This window comes from Zeus faber, assembly GCF_960531495.2.
Source record: "Zeus faber genome assembly, chromosome: 4".
NCBI classification, from domain to species: Eukaryota; Metazoa; Chordata; class Actinopteri; order Zeiformes; family Zeidae; genus Zeus; species Zeus faber.
In genome coordinates, this window is record NC_137191.1 from 24,318,879 (window position 1) to 24,338,096 (window position 19,218).

A 19,218-nucleotide genomic window follows, 5' to 3' on the forward strand; every position below is an offset into this window, starting at 1 on the left:
CCGTTCAAATATTTAATCGCAAATGAAATGCACATTTTTAATCTGTTCAAAATGCAACTAAAAGGGATCTTTTGCAAGTGTTTAATACTCTTATCAACATGGGAGAGGACAAAAATGTTTGCTCTACGCAAATGTATTTTTATTGGAAATCAATCAAACAATTAAAAAATATTGTCCAGAAACCATCAAGGTACTGCATTTGGCATGAAAAAAAAAAAAAAGCTCAAATAATAACATGGCAAACTCAAGCCAAACAGGCACCAACAGAACAGAACAGATGGACATATTGACCCGTGGCAACGCGAGTGGCAGCCTCAGCAAAAGATCTGTCTGTTTACTGTCTTCTTTTTACTCTTCTACCAACTTCGCTTTCGCTTTCAAGTTTCTTCGACTGCGCGCATCGCGTGGATATCTCCTTATCCTCTCGTAATGTTGTTTCCTTATCTGCAAGACGGCGGCGGAAACCTTGTTTATTCAAGGCAACAGCTGCTCGCACTCAGCAACAATGGGGCACGGAATGTTTACCCCGAACCGGAGGAACTGAGGCGCAGTCACCGGGGCTGCACAGCCGGTGCTGAGCTAAGGCTGAGCTAACGGCACCACGGCGGAGGTACACGCCCTATATTCCGTCGGCAGTGATGGGGAACGTGAACTTGCTGGCCAGCAAGACCGACGAGCCGGCCGCTCTGGTGAGAACCAGAACATCGCGTTCCAAATGATTATGCAGACTGGCTTTAGTGTCATGAACATTACATTTTTTGTTTTTCAATTAAACTCATGGATGGTATTGTGTCTCAGGGCTCTTTGGATCACTGAAATCAATCTCAGACACCTGTGATAATTAGTTTGCCAGGTGAGCCCAATTAAAGGAAAACTACTTAAGAAGGACGTTCCACATTATTAAGCAGGCCACAGGTTTCAAGCAATACGGGAAAGAAAAAGGATCTCGCTGCTGCCGAAAAGCGTCAAATAGTGCAATGCCTTGGACAAGGTATGAAAACATTAGATATTTCACAAAACTTAAGGGTGATCATTGTAATGTGAAGAGATTTGTGGCTGATTCAGAGCACAGACGGGTTGGTGCAGATAAAGGCATAATGAGGAAGGTTTCTGCCAGACATTCATGGGATTAAGAGAGCAGCTGCTAAAATGCCTTTACAAAGCAGCAAACAGGTATTTGAAGCTGCTGGTGCCTCTGGAGACCCACAAACCTCAAGGTGTAGGATCCTCCAGAGGCTTGCAGTTGTGCATAAACCTACTATTCGGCCACCCCTAACCATTTAGGGTCCCTGAAGGTGTGAAAATGGCCTCGGCAAAGTATAAAGAGTTTCTGACTGACCACTTTCTTCCATGGTACAAAAGAAGAACCGTGCCTTCCGTAGCAAAATCATCTTCATGCATGACAATGCACCATCTCATGCTGCAAAGAATACCTCTGTGTCATTGGCTGCTATGGGCATAAAAGGAGAGGAACTCATGGTGTGGCCCCCATCCTCCCCTGACCTCCACCCTATTGAGAACCTTTGGAGCATCCTCAAGCAAAAGATCTATGAGGGTGTGAGGCAGTTTGCATCAAAACAGCAGCTCTGGGAGGCTGTTCTGACATCCTGCAAAGAAATTCAAGCAGAAACTCTCCAAAAACTCACAAGTTCAATGGATGCAAGAATTGTGAAGGTGATATCAAATAAGGGTCCTATGTTAACATGTAACTTGGCCTGTTGAGATGTTTTTGATTGAAATAGCTTTTGATTTCAATAAATATGACCTCCTAATGCTGCAATTTCAACAAATGACCATTTTCAGTTCTTTACAACCTGTAAAATGTTTTGAAACTCTGTTGTGCATAATAATTTGGAACAGTGCATTTTGAGTTTTTTATTTTTGAAAAAAATACAGTTATCATTGGGAGGTTTGTTCAATAACATTAAATTATACCCTAACGGTTGATGACTTGTAAATTATACTGACTGTCATTTGCATCGACTATTGAGGAAAATCAGAAAAAAATCACATTTGCATAATAATTTGGAACGCGGTGTACAGGGAGTGTAGTTTTCTGTTTGATGGAAACGTGGCTAACCGGCAACACGTGGCACGCTAATGTGGATTCACCTGGATTCACTACTGTGAGAGCGGGCAGAGACGCTAAGTTAAGTGGCGAGCGCAAAGGAGGGGGACCCGCCCTCTTCATTAACATCAGATGGCGCAACCCAGGACACGCAGCCGTTAAGGTGACGATCTGCAGTCGGGACACGGAGCTGCTGGCGGTGAGTCTCCGACCACATGCCCAGGGGGTTCTCGCACGGCATTGTTGTTTGTGTGCACATCCCTCCACGGGCGAATGCAGAGTGTGTGTGACGTCATCCACTCCACTATCGCGAGGCTACAAACACGACACCCTGGGGCCTTCGGCGCCATCTTAACTTTGGGTCGGGCAAGGGGCAAAAACAGAACGTGTGTTAATGCGTCAAAAACATTGGTGGTGTGAAGACAAATTTGTGTTAACGCGTTATCAGCGCGTTAACTTTGACAGCCATATTATATATATATTTTTTTTTTATTATTATTTTTTTTTTCTTATTTATATTTATAGAGTGATGGGAAATGGTTTCCACAGCAACTCCCGTCTTATTCCTCAGTGTTTTCTCCTCCATTATCTGTCAGGTCTAATGTTTCAGAGGCAGCTGCCGTGTGCGCATGCAGGGATTTTTGTCAAAGACATTGTGTGTCGTGAGTACATTTTGCGTGTGTGTGTGTGTGTGTGTGTGTGTGTGTGTGTACACAGGGGAGTAAGTCTGATTCTAATTGCACTGCCCCATCTGCTGATTCCAGGGGAACAAGCTAATGCCTCGCCTGCACCCAGATACAGATATATACAAACACTTGTGCGCACACACACACACACACTCACACACACACGCACAAACACACACGCACAAACACACACGCACACACACACACGCACACACACACACACACACACACACACACACACACACACACAGGCAAACATGCACACACACACACACAGGCACACCCACACACACACACGTATACACGCACGTGCACGCATACATGCGCACTCCAACGCGCGCACACACACACACACACACACACACACACACACACACACGCACAACTATTCAGATATCCGTCGCCTTAAACGCTATGACTTGGGCATCGAACGTTCTCCGGCATCTGCGCGGAGGACAATGAGGAGCATTGTTTACAATATGGCCGCTATTGTTGCAGAACAAAGAGCTTCTCTATTCAAGGCAAAGGTCACGTTACCAAACAATAGGGCTCTGTTGGTGCCCGCAGGATGGCAACATGTGGCCAAAAAAGCTTAATGCGTGTGTGTGTCTGTGTGTGAATGTCTACAGGTGTGAATGTACTTTTCGATGCAGTTGGTTTTGGAAAGTGAGCCGGATCCCATTTCGAACCGCTCCTCCGCACGCTCATTAGCGCCGATGTAAATAAGACCATCGCGATTGTGCTTACGGAGCAGGAAACACCTGTTCGGCAAAACATGGAACAACACATCCTCCGATCTGAGGAATGATACATCCCCTTTCCCACTGAACCCCCCTACCCCTTATCAATCGTTTGTTTTTGTTGAAATGAAGACAAAATGTGATGGTCGGTGCCGCAGAGTTAGATTCCAAAAGCCAGCGCACAGTGTGATGTGAGAACGCAGGAAGGAAAAGCACGTGGGGACACACAAACTGGACAGGAAGCGCAGAGAGATTCACACACACACACACACACACACACACACACACACACACACACACACACACACACACACACACACACACATACATACATACATACATACATACACACACACACATGCATACAGTAGGTGCATACACATATATAAACCAATGCACAAATTCCCACACCAAGGTTATGGTTTAGTGAATTCATAAAGAAAAAAATATGTGTCTCTTCTTAAAAAAGTGTGTATTTCAGTGAATATTAATGGGGAAAAACACTAAATCAAATCAACATTATTTAACTCACGGTAAATCACTGCAATTTTCTTTTCTTCATCAAGGCAATAAATTACAAAGTGGTGATGCAAATGACCAAGAAAGTACAGAAATAATAATTGTCTTACAAAGATGATATTGAATGGGTGCATTGTGCATTTATTAGGCTGCATTAAACACACACTCACACACACACACACACACACACACACACACACACACACAGAGAAAAATGTCCCCGCTTTCTCAATCAATAAGGAATGGGGTCCTGTATGATAACACAGCCTCAGTGTTTTCGTAATGTAGCCACGTACATCTATTTCTCTCTTTCCTTTCTCGGTCAAGGCTTGACGTCAACGCGGACGGTTTTCTCGAGTTGTCAGTGCGCGGGAACCACGCTCGCCCTCCGTCGCATCGATAAATTGAATATCCAATTCATCAGTCCGACTGTGGGAGACAGTATTTCTAATTAAAAAGGAGCTCGTAAATTCAACGTTTTACAGGCCCAGCTGAGCTTGTAAATGGACTGTAAATAAGTCGTGGTGAGTGGCCGTATCTGCGACTGGATTCACCTTCTGTCCAAGTATTCAGGCTGAACAGGTATCCGAGCGGGGTTGATTAATTATAGGATTTAATCCCTCCCTTCTGCACTCTGTGGTGGAGAGTCTTTCCAATTTATATATTTGAATTATAATGTTATTAGAATATTTTCTCCTTTCCACCACAGACATCTATGGGGAGTCCATTGCAGCCCATACTGATGGTGGTGTTTGTTGTTTCAGAAATTTGCCAATCATGGGGGACGATCTTGGGGAGAAAATCTGGGGGTGTTCACTCTTCAACCCCTCTAGCGTCACTGACAGGATTTGGATTTATAGCCATAGCTTTAGAATCACATGCCTTAGAATTATGTCTGTAATTAATCTCTGCTTCCTCTGCTTCCTTGGGTTGCGCTGGGTTCAACACACACACACCGTACTGGGTCATATTGGACTTCCTTCCTTCCTTCCAGTTTTTTCTGAAAAAAAGTATTTTGGAGATATCCTCTGAGATCACTCGCTCCATCATCAACAAATTGTGTGTCTATCATCTGCAGAAGCTTCTGGGTAAATGCCGTTGAAGGATTTTGAATAGGCCCAATCATGTTGGCGTTGCACACTTCAAAAGTTTTTTTTGGGGTGAAGACGGCAAATAGGAAGTGAGGCCATTTCTTGGCAAGAACTTTCTTTTGATTTCTGTGGACACTCTCTATCGGCTTGACTAATTCGCAATTTACAATGCTGTCAAACAGATAAACCTGTGAAGTTTGGCATTTATTGGAGGGTATCCTGATGAAGATGCCCAAGATATGAAGACATATACCAGCAATTCTGCATTCCAACATGGCAGAAAAAAGTCCCATGATTGTGATGTCTCACATTTGACTTCCAATGGTCTCAAAATAAAAGTCAGAATCTTGGCTCAAACTAGTAGTGTTTATGCTGCTTGGCCCCTTCATTGCGCCTTATTAAAATTATTATTAATGTTATTATTTACGTTATTGTTATTTATATGTTTATAATGTGTAACCCTGTGCCCAATTGCATTTTCCCTTCGAAGCTGCGCCCCCTGCTTGGCGAGGTTAGCACTTTTTACAGGGAACATTTGTTGGACCAATAAGAACCCCTCGCTGCACGGATGGAAGCCTGGATCCTCTAAGGAGAAAGACGGAGCAAAATCTGGTCCTAAAATTAGTCTACTATTTTTATGCATATACAGTATATATTTATACACCTAAAAAGGCAGACACAGTGTAATCTCCTGCAGATAACACCTGGTGTGAAGGTGTTTGTACAGTTTGTCGGACTTCTCCCCCAGGCCGCCGCCGTAAACATTGATGCAATGCTTGTTCGACGTCCCGGGTTACGTAAGGTTAGACTATCACACAATCCGCCGTGTGTTCTTTCCATCTCTCGTTCTGCCTTTCATCTACACCAAACACACACATATCAACAAACACATCTTACCTGCTCTAGTGTATTTGGCCTTGTCAAAGTGAAAGAAAAAGACCCGGAGAATCACATCTCACTTGCAGGTGGACCTTCTAGTCCTGGAGAGATAGATACAGAGGGAGAGGGAGAGGGGGGGCGGGGGGGTAAATAAAAATAGAGACATCAAGGGAAGAAAACAGAGAGACAGAGATAAAGAGCGGTGTCATTTGAGGGCTCTGATTTCTCATCCCTGTCCTACTTCATAATAGAAACAGATAGCTCAAGCACTTTGGTGAAATTGTGTTTGTGTTTGTGTTGTGTGTGTGTGTGTGTGTGTGTGTGTGTGTGTGTGTGTGCGTGCGCGCGTGTGCGTGTGTCTGCATGTGTGTGCGTGTGTGTGTGTGGGTGTGTGTGTGTGTGTGTGTGTGTGTGTGGATCATGCTCTTTTCACCAACTACAAAATAGCCATAAACCGCTCAGAATCGAAAGAAAAAAACAAAAGAATCCCTTTCACTCATATTCACCTGTTTAGTGCAGGTTTTTACTGGTCCATGCGGGAGGGCAGGTGGGCACACACACACACACACACACACACACACCTACACACACATAAATTCAAACTCAGACTCAGAGGCACAGAAACCCAAACACACTGACATATTGTCTCCAAATGACCTGCTAAGTGCCAGAGAATAACAGTCTATAATGGTCTATCTCGGTGTTCTCTGACAGTTGCTTGGAAAGAGCTCTCTCGTGCCATGATAACTGGTTTATAAGGCGGCCATTTCACTGCCCAAAGCCAGAGACCATTTCTTCTTTCTGTCTGGGAAATTGTTAGTGCATTTACCAGAATGCACAGTTGTGTCAGTTATTCACATTTAGGCCGTCTCTTATGTTGTCCTCTATGTGCGCCTACAGGGGATGGGACAAAATATCAATCCCCGAGACTTTGCAATGTGGACATGTGGCAAACATTTGATACGGTGGTGATACTATGCTGGAGCCATAAAAAAATATTTTGTAAAGACACTCTGCCCTTCCCTGTTGGCTCTCATTGTAAGTGCTAATGCTGAAGCTATGTTTGCTTGTTTTCAGTGACGTTGGACAATTAGAAACTAATAGTGAAAGACATTGTCCTTGCTTGTGTAATCTAGACTTAGGCAGAATGACAATTAAGTTGTCAATCAGCAATCGACTACATCGATCGCCTATTGACATTAATACATTTATCCACCAGGAAAAATCTGAGCACTGAAACAGTGTACCGTGTAAGTGCAGCTCACCTTGTTCTGAAACTAAGGGAGAGCTCTCTCCCTCTCGCCCTCCCTGCTCAGAACTGTTTTGAGCCCCTTTCACACATAGTTCCCAGTAAATTACAGGGACAGTCTTCACTGCTGGTGAGTTTCACTATTCACACATGCAACTACATTTCCGAACATTTCCGTCTTGTCACACATGGCATGATGAAGCTGGAATACACGGGGCAAGGGAGAATCCAGCAGAAGTCACCCGGTGCGTACCCGGTCCGCACCACTTGTGCCGGAGAGAGAGAGAAGGAGCAGCAGCGCACGCCGCTCATTGCAAAAAGAGGATGTATAAATAAATATACCATGAAAATTTTACAAATATAAATAAATAGGCCTATGAAATAAATCCTGAATTAAACAAACAAAGGCAATAAATATGTAAATAAATGGAAATAGAAATATAGAAATGAGTAAATATACGCCCGACGGACCGGGAGGAGGCAGTGGTGCGCCTAAGCCCCCGCGCACGCGGGCGGAGGTGGGGGGACCTTTCATCACTTTCATTGAGCTGCGGGCTGTCGTGAGACTCTCCTGTCTATTTACACGCCAATGTCCGCAGTGGAAGAGGTACCAGAGAATTGGAGTGGATTTCTTTTTTAATTTCACCTCCAGGCGGTGGTTCCTGACTCCCATGTCGGTTTTCCTGTGTTTTTTTTATTTGAGATTTGGAATTTTGTACAATCGCCAAAGCCTAGCGCAAACTCAACTAGAACCAGTTAGGGCATATACTGTTCAGTAAGCATTGTACTGTTGATGGGGTGTGGATTGAGCAGAGATTGGCAGGTTTGGGTGTGGGCGGTCATTTTTCCGAAACATAGAGCCCAGACCGGACTTCCTGTTTTGAGAGTTTGAAATCTCAGCAGCCCTGGAGGTACCAGTAGACTGACTGGCCTTGATTTACAACATTTGCCAACCCCCGAACCTATATCATGGTTCAATCAATTACTTATGGGACCTTTCAACAACAGATGGCTTGGCACCCAATTTTCTCTGTGTATCTAAAAGTATTGCAGGTACACACTAGACAACAATGGCAAAGTTATTATTTTGTGCCCGCATCACATTGTGAAACCCCCTTATCATGTATTGCATCGCATTTAGTTTAGAGTTGGTCCCACCCAAACGCCTCCTTCCCAGATCCCCTGTCCTTCCCTCCTTGGGTCCCCCCGCTCTGACCTTACTGTGTACTGTTGCACAAGGCCAGCCTCTCTGGCTGTCTCTTCCATTTTCTTTCTTCCACCCTCCTCCATATGCCTCTCCCTCCCCTCCCCATGCCTCTGTCCCTCTTCTCTCTACAGTACGCCCCTTCCCTTTCTTTCTCTGGAGGGTAAACACCCTGGTCTAATCTCACCAGGGTCAACCTCAAAGCCAATGGCTATTAAGATTGACAGAGTGGGGCTTGTGTGTGTTCATGTGTGTTTGCCTTTATGTGAGTGTGTGGGCATGTTGTGTGTGCATTCATAATGGTGTCTGTGGATGCTGTAAGGCTATTTGAGTGTACGCCTGTGTGCGCTAGAAGCCGCATCTATCCAGTTAGCCTTGAATCTCTTGTCCATATACAGCACAGCACATCCAGGTAACTGCAATTCCACAACGGATCCAGGTGGCAGAGCAGAAGTCTCTTACACATCTGCCTTTTACAAAGCCTGCATATAGTAGGCACACATAATGGCTGACTCATAAATATACACATAGATAAATACAGACCATGTAAGTGAACGTACACAGGCCAACACACACACACACACACACACACACACACACACACACACACACACACACACACAGGCAGAAGCCTCTGTGGAGCTCTTAGGCAGGGCTCTGCAGTAATTGGGTCTATTAGTCGGTACAGGGGGCCATGAGCAATATCTCTATGGTTGGTCAGGCAGAGACCCCAACAAAAGATGGATACACTGTGCTGTGTTGTGTTTTGTGTGTGTGTGTGTGTGTGTGTGTGTGTGTATGTGTGTGTGTGTGTGTATATCTGTCTTACCCTCTCCATGCATGTGTGTATACGTAGGTATCTGCGCGCCCGTTCATGTGTAAGTGCACGAGTGTGCATCCTCAAACACCCTTATGTGTGTATTTGCACACTACAATGCAGAGGGAAAATAGCCAGGGGCAATGGAGCATTGGCGAGAAATAAGCTGGGGCACTAAGCTCCCAAAAAAATACAGGACCTCCGTTCATCTCATTCTCACTCTCCCTCTCTCCTTCTCTCTAGCTCTCTCCCTGAGAGCCCAGCATGCATTATTCACATAGGGCCGGTCCGGTCAACGCGGGGAGGATCAATGAATGAGCAATTGGTAGGGAGTGAGGAGGAAAAGATGAGGCTGAGGAAGGCAAAGTCGTACAGCGACAGTACATGCAGGCTGTCGTTGCTGTCAACAGACTGAGACACGTGTTCTAAATGCATAATGACATGCTAGCCAATGACAAACAGATAGAAACAGTCCCGGGCGATATATCTAGATGATATCCAAATCGTGCTACAAGACTTGCAATGTCAATATCAGGATATGGTCAAATGTTGCCTTCCAGGCTGAACTGCAGTGAAGAAATGCAAGTTTCTGAACTTCATGCACTGTTCTAGCTGGAGATTGTGTTTATTGTGTGTAAATATCTTCTTTTTTCTACATTTGGCTGTGTTTTTTATGATAATTCTCGCACAGCAATGCACCAATCCTTACCACGACAAATTAATCTGCCATGAAAATACACTTTACCTTGCAGAATATACAGATTGTGATTCTGCCTCCTTAAAATATCAATCAAATTATCGATAGGGAGTTCTTCTTTAATTGATTTTCATTTTGTCAATGTCGCCCCGCCCTACGCTAAGAGCTGGCCATACCTACTGCACGCGGCCGTTCATGTCGTTCATAAGCCCAACGCCCTACTGCGTTGTTGAGAAACAACAGAGGATAAGTGGACTGAGCACTGCGAGACTAGGTTCAGAAACACCTCAGAGTTGCGTGGGTACATGAGAGAAGGCAGAGGAAGTAGGGAGGATTTCAGATCATATAGGGGTGAGAGGTTTAGTCAGTGCGCTTCCTCGAAGGGCAAGCAATAACGAAGCAAAGATGAAAAAGAATAAGCGATGGAGCAGACGAGGAAGCCAGGAAAGGGAGAACGGACCGAAGAGAGATTTGAATGGCAGGAAAAGCGGCGAAAGGTTAAGGCTTTAAAGGAGGGATTGGGAGAGGAGACGGAACGGGGAGTTTTCCGGGGCGGCCGAGAGGTGAGCGGCTTTCTACATACTGTGAACCTTTTCATTGCACCTTTATTTGGTTCTCGGGGATAATAATGATGAGCATATGGAAGAGCGGAAGAGAGCGAGAGAAAGGGTGGCCCTGCAAGACTCATAATAACTCATAATGGCATCTGAGGTGTGTCAAAGTTTTCTTCTCTTTCTTTTCTTCAGCCCCGAGTTGAATCGGAGAAGATTACACATGACAAACGTTTACCATTTTCTCACAGTAAAACAATTGTGTGGGTTTTTTTTCCCGCTTATGAGGGGTGGTGTTTGTATTGACGAGACATGTCACGGCCATTAATCATACGACTGTGCAATTACAATGACCCCTTGTAATTTTGCTCCAGAAAGCGAAGTACGCTATTGGACATCAGAAACTGCATCGGAGCCTTATTGGTTGAGATTTATTCGGCTTCCTAGTGAATCATTGCGGTGCGGTTCTTAAAAGGGTGGGGCGCCTAAAGTTCATTTTAAAACCACAATTCTTCCGCCGGGCTTTGACAGATTCAATACAAGCCAGGATGGAATATGAGGCACTAGTGTGTATGGTCCACCCAGGCGTAAAATTAAAGACTGGTGTCTATGTCCCTGACATAAATCTAACTGTGAGAAAGAGAGAGGGTATAGTGGTAATAGATCTAGGGAAGAGCAGGGAAATCGTGAGAACGGAACAAAGACAAAGACAGGAAACAAATAGTACATCTGACACATCAACATGAGAACATACAGTATATCTTATTCAAACACAACTATGATTTATCTTAATTGTACGATTCAGGGTTTAACGCAAAGATTGATGCGAAGAGCGATGTCATCCATCAACAGTTGTCTTGATATGCTGATACTCTAGTATAATATTAGTGTTCCTGGTCCAAATGCGTCTCGCTCTTATCTCGCTCCGTATAATGGATTCCGTCTCATCCATGCGACCCAGAGTTCAAAGCGGTACATCCGCCACGTCACACGGCGCGCATGCCATTTTTCACATGCTTAGAAAATAGACACCCGGTCTCTGTAAGTGATCGTCGGAGGCCTCGAGGGCCAGAGCGACTGTCATCCGTCATGGTTCAATATGACACTATCAGCTCCTTGGTAAAGAACAGCGGTACCGGAATGGTTTTATTGAACAAAGCACGAGACGCGTCAGGGACAAATTGACAAATGCTAATGCGCACCAAAGGGCCGTGATGCCTTTATCAGCGGTGACTTGTGAAGATAACCTGATTACATAACCGCAGGAGCACCGCGCGCAACAAGGTGAATGCCGAAGCTACACGTCATGAAATCCACTCACTGTAACTCACCACATCTACGCCCGCGTCTCCCACAATACGAGCGAGAAGCATCAAGTAGGGGTAAGCCACGGGGAAATCATTCCTAGAGCCTGAGCATCGTGCAGCATTTGGGCCTTAATGGTCCCGCGGCAGAGCAAGGCGGCTCGGCGGGCTTGCCAGATACAAAACAGGCGCAAATGACCTGAAGCTACATTATCTAGCCATTGATCACCATATCTGGTAATATCTTTGGTCCATCGAGCATGACCATCGAGTCATCCCTAACATCCTTTAGCCTATTGCGCTGTGCCATCAACTAAGCTCGGGATCAATACCGCGCCGGTGTACTGTCTCGCTCACAGAGAATTGGAATGAAAACGGCATTCGATATCAATCAAGATCACAGCCGAGCAACTGAACAGGCACGATAAACGACATAATTATTTCATTTTAATTTGCCATTGAAAGGCCGGGCGCATCAAAGTGCTCGGCGTTGGAGATCTGTGAGCCTGGTTTGCACTGAAAGAAGCCAGATGGGCAAACGGGGGAAGATGCATGTAATGCAGTTAAAGTAAAAGCCCGCTAAGCAGGAAATCTAAGAGGACGACCGAGGGATGACGGAATGGCAGGAGACACTTATTGTGCACAATCTGCTTAAGGCATAAAAAAAAAGGTGTTATCAAATGTTCCTCTGAACGGAACAGACTAGCGCACAAACACTCAAAGGGAGCGGGAGGAGGAGGGGACGGATTACTTTTGGCGCACAGAAATATTAATCATGTACGTAAACCATCTGGCGTACTTTTTCCTGTTGTCCTCATTCGAACCAAACCCCGCGACCAAGTCGACCAAGTTGACCTTAAAAAGCTCAAACGAAACTTGACAAACGACATCTCCGGGAAACAATAAAAACCCTGAGTCCCCCTGTTATTGTCTTTAACTCTCAAAGCGATTGAGGTCAGGAGGCAGGGCCCTATTATTTTACGGCGTCGAGTCATAGCTACAGAAACAATGCCGCATTTTCGGAGGCTTCGAACCCGCTTCCGCTATTGATAAGAAAGCGCCGCGTTATAACATGGCACATAGAGAGATTTACGCCCCAAGCCCCGCGATGACCTCATTGTTCATCGCCCCATAATTCAAATCTGCTCCACTGTGTTGTATCACATTGTGTATGACTCACCCCCCCTGTGCCCCCCTCCCCTCCCAAAACCCAACCACCCTTCCCCAAACAAGTGGAGGTCTCAAAAATAATTCCCCCATTAATACCGTGGTGACTGACTGTGCAGACTCACATTCGCACACCTATACAAATCCACAGGAACACAACCACCAGCACACTGTTTAATTTCAGTGCAAGGGGAAGGAGTGGAGGTGGTGCGGGAGGGGGTGGTGGTTGTGGGAGTGAAGGCTATTGTAAATTATTTCCTGCAGAGACCAAAATAATCGACCGACCCTTGAGTGATTTGGTTCTTACAATCACACAGGCCTTGTATGATGATTCTCTATTCAGGTCCTTAATGGGACTGTGTGCCACCGAATCTGCAGCTGTGGGCAGGATACGTGTGTGGGCTTGTGTGTGTGTGTGCATATACTTTTGTTTGCAAATGACTCCTTATGTGTGTGCGCGTGTGTGTTTGTGTGGTTGTAGGTGTTTGTTTGCAATTGAGTGTTTACGCGTGTCTGTGTGTGTGTGTGTGTGTGTGTGTGTGTGTGTGTGCGTGCGTGCGTGCGTGCGTGTGCGTTCCTCTCAGAGAGACATGGCAGAATTGACGTACAGCGAGTCAATGTCTGTTTAGTGTGGCTTCAGGAGGATTTCGATAATCTTTCCTCACATATGTGTCTGTGTGTGTGTGTGTGTGTGTGTGTGTGTGTGTGTGTGTGTGTGTGTGTGTGTGTGTGTGTGTGTGTGTGTGTGTGTGTGCGTGCACGCGCCTGTCTGCGTATCGAGCGGGGCAGCGTGAGGTGAAGGGCAAAACAAAAGTTGTGGAAAGCCATCATGTCGATAAGAAAGACGTACTTGGGAGACGGTGTCGAGGCGACGACGATGGGGCCACGAAGTAAAAACAATTCTCATTAACAAAAGAACAAAACACTTTTTTCTGATTTCCTTCCGAACCCTGCTCAAATCCACTTTTTTTTCCCGGGGAAGATATAGAGCGTATAGTGAAATATTTATATCGTCTTTGAGGAAAAAGTAGGCCTGATTTTTTTTACCTCCAGGGCTACACCGACTTGTCAAGCGGCAGCTTTGGAGTAAGTCTGGACGGGAATTCATGTCAACCCAAATAGTTTGTACCTTAAAAGGGACGGTTATCTCCCCGGATAGATCTTGACTATCTCCCAATGCCAATCCGATATTTTTTCTCTTTATCAACTACTAAGTTAGTTAGGAATAAGTATTACATGAGCTATTCGTATTGATGCAGCTACTTAAGATGGCTGCCTAAAGGTACAATGCTCAAACTGTTTAAACAAACATTTCACTGCCTTTCAGAAACACATGGCCAGCACCATGACTTATGCAAAACTGCTACTTTGGTTTTTTTTTCCCTGGACCTTGTGTTTGGAAAGATAGTGGTCTCTATGCACAGATTAAATTGAACAATTGACCATTATTTATGACCAAGGCGTGTTGGAGCTGAATTCGGTGAAAATAACTTAACCTTGGATTATGACTTTAAGATAGTTACGAGAAATAATACCAGATGTTACATAATAACATAAATGTGTTTCCAGCCTCGGGACAAGGTATACAATCCGCCCATTTTAATATGTCCGAGAAAGAATTATATGCATTGTTTTTTCAAATCAAACAATTTGAAATCATACAGCATTAAGTCAGTTGCTAGAAAGGAAACAGACATATTTGGCGAGAAGTCGACACAGCGTGACTGTTTCCATGGCAGGGAACTTGAACCAGGATAACCTTTGGTTGGCGGCTTCTCAGACTTTGTCTGCAGCAGAAGTGGAGGCTTTCATTTGTCATGAACTCTGCACCAAATTATCTAGTTGAGACTACAGGGATGAAGGCTAAATGTAAGGAAATGGCACCTTGAAAATCCACTGGTTTTTCAGCTTATTATTTACAGTTTACTGTATCTTATGTGGTCCCTTATTTGTATACTTACAACCAACATTCATTTCAATGTTGTTTTGAGGACAATGATGTTTTTATAGGCTGGGCAATATTGACAAAATCATGATCAAATATTTTTTTGACGAATACCTCAATGTTGACAATTTGACACTATTAGAAGGATGACTATTGGTGCTTTCATAAGAAATGAAGTATTTTGAATTTACTCACTTTTACTTGACTCTTACAAGGGACCAAAAAGCCACCTTATCTTCTTGAATCCCTGAATGATTCTCAATATGTTGTTTTTTTTTTAGATGGAACGATAGGACATTGGATCAGAAGCTGCTCAAACAACACATGCACCGCTTGGAAGTTCCCCTAATTTCTCCTGACAGCCGAAAGGTCTTCTGTGACAAGGATAAGCACTGACTAATAGAGCTGTCACAAATATCCACGTATATACTCGCCTGATCGCAATTATTACGCAATAATTCAGCCAAATGCTTAGAGTTCATAATTATCAGGTTTTTATCCAGGGAAGGGAATCGTGAGCCAATGTGAGAAATTTTGCAGCAAACGCAACGCATATTTAGCGCGTTTAGTAGGATTGAGGCAAATGAATTGTAAAAATACCTAAATACCTAAATTCTTATCTCCCGATGTCCAATGCCCATAAATGGCTGGTTTTCATCTGGTGAATATGTATCATTACACTTTATAAGTTTGGACTATGATTGTGGCATAAACTGAACAAAAGACAATTCAATTGTAAATCACAATTATTGGTGTGACAATTATTTGTCAACTACAACGTCACAATCGTGACATTTTAGTTCTACAGGTTTTATTTTTGTCTGTCTTTTTGTGTTTCTATGTGTTGCTTTCCATCTAATAACTGAAGTGTAAATACATATTGTTTGTAGTAGAGTTCATGTTTATTCACTGCAGCTATGTAAAGCGATTTAAAGGATTTCCTACTCAGGTCATTATTTTTTTAAAGCAGAAACAAGTCGCCACTAACACCCACTTGGAACAGCTCTTCCAAAGGAGGAAGCATTCAAAGACAAATAACACTTGCGCTTCCTGTTGTGAGCTAAAAAAGCCATTAGCTCACAACAGCTGTAATATCACTGCTACCTGCGATAATGGGAGCAGCACGAAAATCTGAAAACCCATCATTGTGTTTGAGTTTAGTCTGCACCCCCCACCTGGTCGATGGGGGACAGTTCAAATTAGCCCCAAAACATTGTAATTGGCACCTTGTTACTCCTGAAAATGAAAGCTTTTGTGTTGTCTTTCTGAGCCTTCCATCATAACAAGTGGAATGAATCGGCGTTTTTTTTGTTTTTTGTTTTTTGTTTTTTTTTATTCAAGTGGGTCGGGTCGCCTGATAGTCAGCAGTTTGCTTGATTACCGCCGTTAGATGTCGCGAGGCCTCGGGTGCCATCGGCAGCGGGCGGCCCGAGTGGGAGCCTGAGTGGGAGCCCGGTGTGGGACGTGACCCGCGGGAGGTTCCCGGGACGCACCCACGGCTCATTGTCTCGTCTGAGCCGTGGAGGTGCTCCCCTGTGGAGGAGGCTGCAGAGAGTTTTTACTCGTGTACTTAAGTGGAAACGGCGCCACAGGTAGCTGCTTCAGTATGAAAACAGCCAAAACTGAAGCGTGTCTCAGACCGCTTAACCTGTGGTCCGGGGTCCCTCCTTGGGTCCTTTGAGAGGTTCCAGGGGTCCCTGGAAAATGTATTATTAATAGTAAAATTGCTTGGAGTCGCTCAAACTGAAATTGAGCATAATATTTACTTGTGCCGTATAAATAAAAAGCACTTTAAATTGCATGTCGCCATCCAAATAAAGGTTACTATCAATTATTTAATTTCCAAGACGGTAATACCATTAGAGAATGTACAATGATTTAATCATACTTACAGTGAATTTTGGACTACATCGTATCTGACATTAGAAATGTTCTCAGATTGGGGTCTCGGAGACAAAATCCTATTAAAATGGGGTCCGTGGTTATAATGCGTATCAAAGTGCAGGTCCTTGATTTTGAAAGGGGTGAGAATCGCTATCGTCAGACATCAAAAGATGAGCAAATCTTTGCCCACTTGAGGGATCTGAGACAACATTGCAGCTGCAAGCACAGCAATGGCAAACGTATCTCTGCAAACGTGCAGTATATGTTCTATATGTTATATGCTATGATACTGTATATTGCCCCAATTGCCCCTTTTTTTTCCCCACTGCTCTGTGCATTCCTCTGAGACACATCCATGGCTACTGCACAAGCATTATGTCAACATGCTGTCAACACCTCACCTAATTGTCCACAATCCACCATTCTCTCACCCCTGCGCGACAGCACTCTGACCCAAGTTTTGCACACACACACACGCACGCAGGCACGCACGCACACGCACACCCACACACACACACACACACACACACACACAGACCCACCCACCGTGATGTCATTTGGATGTTTCCAGCAAAATTATCATTAGATCAAACAGACTAATCCACGGTGACCACACAAAGACAACAAACAGTAATCGAGGAGGGGGGAGTCTTTCTGAGAGCCATCTGCAATTATCTTTGGAGGCAGGCAAACCACTCTTGATAAATCACCATATCGCTCATCAGCAACAGGGACGCACAAAACAAAGATTACATTGTTGGATTTAAGCCTCAATCAATATATTTTTTATTTTACTTTAAGTTTAAAATCAACATCAACAAATGTTCCTTTTTTTTTTTCATTTCTCACACACACACACACACACACACACACACACAAACACACACACACACACACACACACACACACAGATCCACCGTTTCCCCCTCATCCATCCAAGGTCATTTCCAAACCCCTTTCTCTCTCTCTCTCTCTCTCTCTCCAGCCTCCAGTTAATAAATAGCACACAGATAGATGGCACGCACACACACACACACACACACACACACACACACACACCCTCATCTGCATGATGGACGTACCCGCCACGCACGCACGCACGGATCAGCACGGATCTATACCTTGGGTTTAAGGAGGACACAGTGGGAATTGGGGAAAGGGCTGCGGATGCGTGAACGTTTTCCGTCAAGTGCAAAGCATCCTTCGCATTTACATAAATGAAAACATGTGTATATATATCTATATATATTTTTTTCCAAGTATCACAAAAAAAACATAAAGGAAAAATATGAAAAAACATGTATAATAAATAAATTATCATTTATATATACATATAAATATAAATATATATATATAATACATATTATGTATATATATATATATATATATATATATATATATATCGGTGTGTATGTGTTTTATCACATAGAGAGGTTTTCACATTAAAAATCATGCCGTGCAATTTGCATGCACAGACGCATCTTCCAACCAGGCCGGTGTGAACGCGTTCCCTTTTTCCTTTCAGTCAAATGTCTCATGTTTTGTGTGCATTCTTTCACGCTCCCACTGCTTCAACCGAGCGACGCCCGCACGCACTCCCAGTTACCGGGACCCACGGAGCACCAGCAGCCTCCAGCTGCCTCCACATCCCGAGCTGCCTCTATCCGCCCCTAAATTGTGATAATCGGAGGCCACATTCCCATGGGTGTCCGTGGGAAGCGTAAGGAGCAGGCAGCGGCGCGGGTCATGGATGGGCGGATGGATGGACGGACGCATGGATGCAACGCGCCAAACGTTAACGGAAATAACGGCGTCCTTACCATGTGTCAGCGGCGAGCGGCGGGGTCCCGGATAACCTTCTTTTCTTTATTTTATTTTTTTTTGGGGGGGGGGGGGGGGGCGCTCCTACAGTCCACCGAATGCCAATAAAGGAGCGCGGTTATCTTCTCCCCTCTGTCAGCCCCCCGCCCGCCCGCCCCCCCAAAAAATAAAAAATAATAATAACGATTTAAGTGAATTCCAGGTGGTGGTGTGAGCTCCCTCTCCCGCCTCCACACGCACACACACACACACACACACACACACGCACACACGCACACACGCACGCCGCAGAATGACGCGAAAAATAGGTCCGAGCGCTGCGGTACCGAGTCGGAACCGAGCTATAATGGGAGGCGTGCGGGGCGCTGCGTGCTCGGTATCCAGATGACTGCACGCACAGCGGCGGAGCGGCGTCCGTTCAGGAGCGTTCAAGTCCAGGGGAGGACTGGAGGGCAGAGGCGCTCTCTCCCCCCTCTCTCTCTCTCCCTGTCGCTCTCTCTCTCTCTCTCTCTCTCTCTCTCTCTCTCTCTCTCCCCTCTCTCTCCCTGTCTCTCTCTCTCTCTCCCTGTCTCTCTCTCTCCCTGTCTCTCTCCCCC

At 44.8% G+C, this 19,218-nt stretch overlaps 1 protein-coding gene across 1 annotated transcript in view; it reads right to left on the bottom strand.

Annotated features, from left to right (window-relative positions):
• The window catches only part of adgrl3.1 (adhesion G protein-coupled receptor L3.1), a 141,038-nt gene extending 122,386 nt beyond the window's left edge, over window positions 1–18,652 (bottom strand). Inside the window, exons 1-2 of the mRNA XM_079999042.1 lie at window positions 18,622–18,652; window positions 6,002–6,084 (exon numbers count right to left, since the gene is read on the bottom strand). The gene's annotated coding sequence lies outside the window, so the exon portion shown is untranslated. The remainder of the gene's footprint in view (window positions 1–6,001; window positions 6,085–18,621) is intronic.
• Window positions 18,653–19,218: the final 566 nt, after the last annotated feature.